This window comes from Triticum dicoccoides, chromosome 2A (assembly GCF_002162155.2).
Source record: "Triticum dicoccoides isolate Atlit2015 ecotype Zavitan chromosome 2A, WEW_v2.0, whole genome shotgun sequence".
Taxonomy (NCBI): Eukaryota; Viridiplantae; Streptophyta; class Magnoliopsida; order Poales; family Poaceae; genus Triticum; species Triticum dicoccoides.
Genome location: NC_041382.1, coordinates 535,345,466 through 535,353,326, shown reverse-complemented (window position 1 = coordinate 535,353,326; position 7,861 = coordinate 535,345,466).

Sequence of the window (7,861 nt, the reverse complement as noted above, 5' to 3'; positions counted from 1 at the left end):
ACGTCCTGCTTGATTGTTCTTGATGATATGAATATTACAAGAATTGATCTACCACGAGATCGCAGAGGCTAAACCCTAAAAGCTAGCCTATGGTATGATTGTATGTTGTCCTACGGACTAAACCCTCCGGTTTATATAGACACCGGTGGGGGCTAGGGTTACACAGAGTCGGTTACAAGGGAGGAGATCTACATATCCGTATTGCCTAGCTTGCCTTCCACGCCAAGGAGAGTCCCATCCGGACACGGGACGAAGTCTTCAATCTTATATCTTTGTAGTCCAACAGTCCGGCCAAAGGATATAGTCTGGCTGTCCGGAGACCCCCTAATCCAGGACTCCCTCACTCCCCGTCGCCCCCGAGCCTAGCTAGTCCGTCTGCGAACCCCACCATGCCCGGCTACGTCGTCTTCACCCACTGGACCGAGCCAGGAGCCACCGCAGTGTCGCCCATTACGCCGTCTTCTTCCTTCGCCTCGCCGCTGTCCTCTGTCATTGTCGCAGCCATCGGCGGCCCCGCGCCCGCTGACCCTGTCGGTGAGTTCCGCCAGGGTCAACCCCTTCGACTGGTGGCCTCAGCTGGAGCTGGGAGGCACCGAAGTACCAGATCCCCTTCGTCCCCATCTCCGACTGCCCCATTCTTCACCGACTCCGACGACGCCTTCTGCTACTACTAATAATCCAAGGGCCACCAAGTCCCTCGCTTCTTCCCACCCCTCTCTCAACGTCGTTCGCTAGCTGTACGCTCTGCCCCCAACTTGCCCGAGCTCGCCGTCACGTAGCTCGTCGCCGGCCTTGTTCCGGCGACCAAATGGCCCCGTGCTGCTGCCCATCTGCTTCGCCGCACCGCTTAGGCCTTGCCTAGCCTCCTCGTTTACTCACGCGTGCACTGCAGCACTGTCCCCATCGCAAGCCCGCAACTGCAGCCGCCCGACACCGTTGTTGTGGCCAACTCCGGTCACTTTTGCTTGAACCGCACGCGCCACCACACTATCCTCGCAACGCCCGTCCACCCGCTGCCGCACACGTGCGCCCTGATACGTCCAATTTGCATCATGCTTTTATATAGACATTTATTGCATTATGGGCTGTTATTGCACATTATTTCACAATACTTATGCCTTTTCCCTCTTATTTTACAAGGTTTACATGAAGAGGGAGAATGCCGGCAGCTGGAATTCTTGGCCGGAAAAGGAGCAAATATTAGAGACCTATTCCGCACAACTCCAAAAGTCCTGAAACTCCATGGAAGTTAGTTTTGGATTATATTAAAAATATTGGGCGAAGAAAGCACCAGAGGGGAGCCAACTGCCATCCACGAGGGTGGGGGCGCGCCCTACCCCCCTGGGCGCGCCCCTGCCTTGTGGGCCACCTGGCAGGCCCCCGATGCCCATCTTTTGGTATACGGTGTCTTTTGCCCTGAAAAAATAAGGAGAAAGCTTTCGGGACGAAGCACCACCGTCTTGAGGCGGAACCTTGGCGGAAACAATCTAGGGCTCCGGCGGAGCTGTTTTGTTGGGGAAACATCCCTCTGGGAGGGGGAAATCGTCACCATCATCATCACCATTGATCCTCTCATCGGGAGGGGGTCAATCTCCATCAACATCTTCACCATCACCATCCCCTCTCAAACAATAATTCATCTCTTGTATCCGATCTTTGTCTCAAACCTCAGATTGGTACCTGTGGGTTGCTAGTAGTGTTGATTACTCCATGTAGTTGATGCTAGTTGGTTTATTTGGTGGAAGATTATATGTTCAGATCCTTTATGCATATTAATACCCCTCTGATTATGAACACGAATATGATTTGTGAGTAGTTACGTTTGTTCTTGAGGACATCGGAGAAGTCTTGCTATAAGTAGTCATGTGAATTTGGTATTCGTTCGATATTTTGATGAGATGTATGTTGTCTCTCCTCTAGTGGTGTCATGTGAACGTCGACTACATGACACTTCACCATTGTTTGGGCCTAGGTGAAGGGTTTGGGAAGTAATAAGTAGATGATGGGTTGCTAGAGTGATAGAAGTTTAACCCTAGTTTATGCGTTGCTTCGTAAGGGGCTGATTTGGATCCATATGTTTCATGCTATGGTTAGGTTTACCTTAATTCTTCTTTCGTAGTTGCGGATGCTTGCGAGAGGGGTTAATCATAAGTGGGATGCTTGTCCAAGTAAGGGCAGTACCCAAGCACCGGTCCACCCACATATCAAATTATCAAAGTAACAAACGCGAATCATATGAGCATGATGAAAACTAGCTTGACGATAATTCTCATGTGTCCTCGGGAGCACCTTCCTTTATATAAGAGTTTTTCTAGGCTTTTCCTTTGTTACAAAAAGGATTGGGACACGTTGCTGCACCTTGTTTACTTTTATTACTTGTTGCCCATTATGAATTACCTTATCACAAAACTATCTGTTACCGATAATTTCAGTGCTTGCAGAGAATACCTTACTGAACACCGCTTGTCATTTCCTTCTGCTCCTCGTTGGGTTCGACACTCTTACTTATCGAAAGGACTACAATAGATCCCCTATACTTGTGTGTAATCAAGACTCTTTTCTGGCGCCATTGCTGGGGAGTGGGGAGTGAAGCGCCTTTGCTAAGTGGAATTTGGTAAGGAAAAATTTATATAGTGTGCTGAAATTTACTGTCATTTGTTACTATGGAAAACAATCCCTTGAGGGCTTGTTCGGGGTATCTTCACCCCGACCAGTAGAGAAAAGATTTGCTCCTCAACGTACTGAACCTACTGAAAATGTTTACTTTGAAATTCCATCGGGTATGATAGAGAAACTGCTAGCTAATCCTTTTACAGGAGATGGAACATTACATCCTGATATGCACCTAATCTATGTGGATGAAGTTTGTGGATTATTTAAGCTTGCAGGTATGCCCAAGGAAGTTATCAAGAAGAAGGTCTTCGCTTTATCCTTTAAGGGAAAGGCATTGACATGGTTTAGGCTATGTGATGATATTGGATCGTGGAACTACAACCGATTGAAATTGGAATTTCATCAGAAGTTTTATCCTATGCATCTGGTTCATCGTGATCATTATTATATATATAATTTTTGGCCTCGCGAAGGAGGAAGCATCGCTCAATCTTGGGGGAGGCTTAATCAATGTTATATTCATGCCCCATTCATGAGCTCTCAAGAGAAATTATTATTCAAAAATTTTATGCTCAGCTTCCCGTGTTTGAGCTTAAACCATTACCTGATACTCTTAAATATGCTTATCTTGATGAAAAGAAGATATATCCTGTTATTATTTGTGCTAACCTTTCAGAGCAGGAAGAAGAGAAATTATTGAAAACTCTGAAGAAGCACCATGCTGCTATTGGATATACTCTTGATGATCTTAAGGGCATTAGTCCCACTCTATGCCAGCACAAAATAAAATTGGAGAAAGACGCTAAAACGGTTGTTGAACACCAACGATGGCTAAATCCTAAGATGAAAGAAGTGGTAAGAAATGAAATACTAAAGCTTCTGGAGGCAGGTATAATTTATCCTGTTGCTGATAGTTAGTGGGTAAGTCCTGTCCATTGTGTCCCTAAGAAGGGATGTAGTACCGTTGTTCCTAATGATAAAGATGAATTGATCCCACAAAGAATTGTTACAGGTTATAGAATGGTAATCGATTTCCGCAAATTAAATAAAGCTACTAGAAAGGATCATTACCCATTACCTTTTATTGATCAAATGCTAGAAAAATTATCCAAACATACACATTTTTGCTTTCTAGATGGTTATCCTGCTTTCTCTCAAATACCTGTGTCAAAAGAGGATCAAGAAAGGACCACTTTTACTTTCCCTTTCGGTACCTTTGCTTATAGATGTATGCCTTTTGGTTTATGTAATGCACCTGCTACCTTTCAAAGATGTATGACTGCTATATTCTCTTACTTTTGTGAAAATATTGTTGAGGTTTTCAGAGATGATTTTTACGTGTATGGAACTTCTTTTGATGATTGCTTAAGCAACCTTGATCGAGTTTTGCAGAGATGTGAAGAAACCAATCTTGTCTTGAATTGGGAGAAGTGCCACTTTATGGTTAATGAAGGTATTGTCTTGGGGCATAAAGTTTCTGAAAGAGGTATCAAAGTTGATAAAGCTAAAGTTGATGCTATTGAAAAGATGTCGTGCCCTAAGGACATCAAAGGTATAAGAAGTTTCCTTGGTCATGCCGGTTTTTATAGGAGGTTAATTAAAGACTTCTAAAAAATTTCTAGGCCTCTGACTAATCTCTTACAAAAAGATGTTCCTTTTGTCTTTGGTGATGATTGTGTAGAAGCATTTGAATACTTAAGAAAGCCTTGATTTTTTGCACCTATTGTTCAACCACCTGATTGGAATTTACCCTTTGAAATTATGTGTGATGCTAGTGATTATGCTATAGGTGCTATTCTAGGACAAAGAGTTGATAAGAAATTAAATGTTATCCAATATGCTAGTAAAACTCTAGACAGTGCCCAGAGAAATTATGCTACTACTGAAAAAGAATTTTTAGTAGTTGTATTTGCTTGTGATAGGTTCAGACATTATATTGTTGATTCTAAAGTAACTGTTCACACTGATCATGCTGCTATTAAATATCTTATGGAAAAGAAATATGCTAAACCTAGACTCATTAGATGGGTTCTCTTGCTACAAGAATTTGATTTGCATATTATTGATAGAAAGGGAGCTGAGAACCCCGTTGCAGACAACTTGTCGAGGTTAGAGAATGTTCTTGATGACCCACTACCTATAAATGATAGCTTTCCTGATGAACAATTAGCCGTCATAAATGCTTTTCATGCTGCTCCATGGTATGCTGATTATGCTAATTACATTGTTGCTAGATTTATACCACCTAGTTTCACGTACCAGCAAAAGAAAACGTTTTTCTATGATTTAAGACATTACTACTGGGAAGACCCACACCTTTATAAAGAAGGAGTAGATGGTGTTATCAGACATTGTGTACCTGAGCATGAACAGGAACAGATCCTGCGCAAGTGTCACTCCAAGGCTTATGGAGGACACCATGCTAGAGATAGAACTGCACATAAGGTATTGCAATCCGGTTTTTATTGGCCTACTCTCTTCAAAGATGCCCATAAGTTTGTCTTGTCTTGTGATGAATGTCAAAGAATTGGTAATATTAGCAGACGTCAAGAAATTGCTATGAACTATTCACTTGTTATTGAACCATTTGATGTTTGGGGCTTTGATTATATGGGACCATTTCCTTCCTCTAATGGGTATACACATATTTTAGTTGCTGTGGATTACGTTACTAAGTGGGTAGAAGCTATTCCAACTAGTAGTGCTGATCATAACACCTCTATTAAGATGCTTAAAGAAGTTATTTTTTCGAGGTTTGGAGTCCCTAGATATTTAATGACTGATGGTGGTTCTCATTTTATTCGTGGCGCATTTTGTAAAATGCTTGCTAAGTATGATGTTAATCATAGAATTGCATCTCTCACCCACAGTCTAGTGGTCAAGTAGAACTGAGTAATAGAGAGCTTAAATTAATTTTGCAAAAGACTGTTAATAGATCTAGAAAGAATTGGTCCAAGAAACTTGATGATGCATTATGGGCCTATAGAACCACATATAAAAATCATATGGGTATGTCTCCGTATAAAATGGTTTATGGAAAAGAATGTCACTTACCTCTCGAACTAGAACACAAGGCATATTGGGCCATTCAAGAGCTCAATTATGATTTCAAACTTGCTGGTGATAAGAGACCATTTGACATTATCCCACTTGATGAGTGGAGAACCCAAGCCTATGAAAATGCCAAACTGTATAAACAAAAAGTTAAAAGATGGCATGATAAAAGGATACAAAAACGTGAGTTTAATGTAGGTGATTATGTTCTGTTATACAATTCTCGTTTAAGATTTTTTGCAGGAAAACTCCTCTCTAAATGGGAAGGTCCTTACGTTATCGAGGAGGTCTATCATTCCGGTGCCATAAAATTCAACAACTTCGAAGGCAAAAATCCGAGGGTGGTGAACGGTCAAAGAATCAAACATTATATCTCAAGTAATCCCATAAATGTTGAAACTAATGTTATTGACATCGTAACCCCGGAGGAGTACATAAGGGACACTTTCCAGAATGTTTTAGACTCCGAAAAAATAGGTATGTGGTATGGTAAGTAAACCGACTCCAAACCAGTTCTAATAGCAATTTTTCTCCGTTTTGGAATATTTAAGAAAATAGGAAAATAAGAAGCAGTCCGGTAAGGACACGAGGCATCCACGAGGGTGGAGGGCATGCCCTACCCCCCGGGTGCGCTCCCCTGCCTCGTGGGCACCTCGTGTGCCCCCGGACTCCGTTTTCTTGCACGATAGTTCTTTTGGTTGGTAAAAATTCATTATATTATCTCCCGAAGGTTTTGACCACCATACCACGCAAATATCTCCTGCTTTTGTTTCGAGCTGCTTTTTTGACAGATCTAGATCATCATGACGTCCTTAAGCGCCCCCAAGGACAAGTTTTTCGAGAGGGTCATCAACCCCTACCTTGCGGAGGTGCTGCAACACCCTCAAACCATTGAGTTGCGTGAGGGGGTGCTGCACATCCGTGATGTCGAGGGACCAAGGAGGACCGGAAGCATGGAGACAAGACTCGAAGCAATGGATCAACAAGTTTTCAAGTGCCAGGGGATGGTGGAACGCGGACTCGATGCCAACCACATGTTGATCACGGAGTTCACCAACAACCACAAGCTGGATGCCAAGTACATTGGGAAGACCATCTTCAAGCTTCACGAGAAAATTGAGCACCTCCAATCCCAGATCTATGACCTGCACTATGAGTATGAATATCGATTCAAGAGTATGAGTTTGGCTGCAAATTGGAGGATCCCGGGGACTCGATCATCCTTCTATGATGATGAGCCTATGCCTTGGAAGATGGACTACAAGCCTACATCATCAACAACTCCATCACGACCAAAGGAGAACTGAGTATCGGGTATGGGCACTCCCCTTGGCAACTACCAAGCTTGGGGGAGTGCCCCGGTATCATATTACCATCACACTTCTATCTTTACCATTTTCTTAGTTCGATCCTTTTGGTTATATCTTGATCTAGTAGAATAAAGTTTAGTATGATCTAGCTTTGAGTTTTAGTATTGATCCTTATCTATGTAATCGAGTCCATGAGCTATATATAATAAAGATTAGTTTTGAGTCAAGGGCTTGGTTATCTTGCTATGATCTTGAGAAAAAAGAGAAAGAATAAAAAGAAATAAAGAGATCATATTGATCTTATGGGGAGTAATGACTTCACATATAAAGAGTATGATGAATAAAAGTTGTTGGGAGTTGACAAACATAGTTTTGGTCATTTTTGCAATTAATAGGAATAAATAAAGAAAGAGAGGTTTTCACATATAAATATACTATCTTGGACATCTTTTATGATTGTGAGCACTCATTAAAATATGACATGCTAAAAAGTTGATGTTGGACAAGGAAGACAACATAATGGGTTATGTTTTCTTATATCCGAAATAAATTATATTGTCATGGATCATCCAACATGTTGAGCTTGCCTTTCCCTCTCATGCTAGCCAAATCCTTTGCACCAAGTAGAGATACTACTTGTGCTTCTAAGTATCCTTAAACACAGTTTTGCCATGAGAGTCCACCATATCTACCTATGGATTGAGTAAGATCCTTCAAGTAAGTTGTCATTGTTGCAAGCAATAAAAATTGCTCTCTAAATATGTATGATTTATTGGTGTGAAGAAAATAAAATTTATACGATCTTGTGATATGGAAGAAATAAAAGCGACGGACTGCATAATAAAGGTCCCTATCACAAGTGGCAATATAAAGTGACGTTCTTT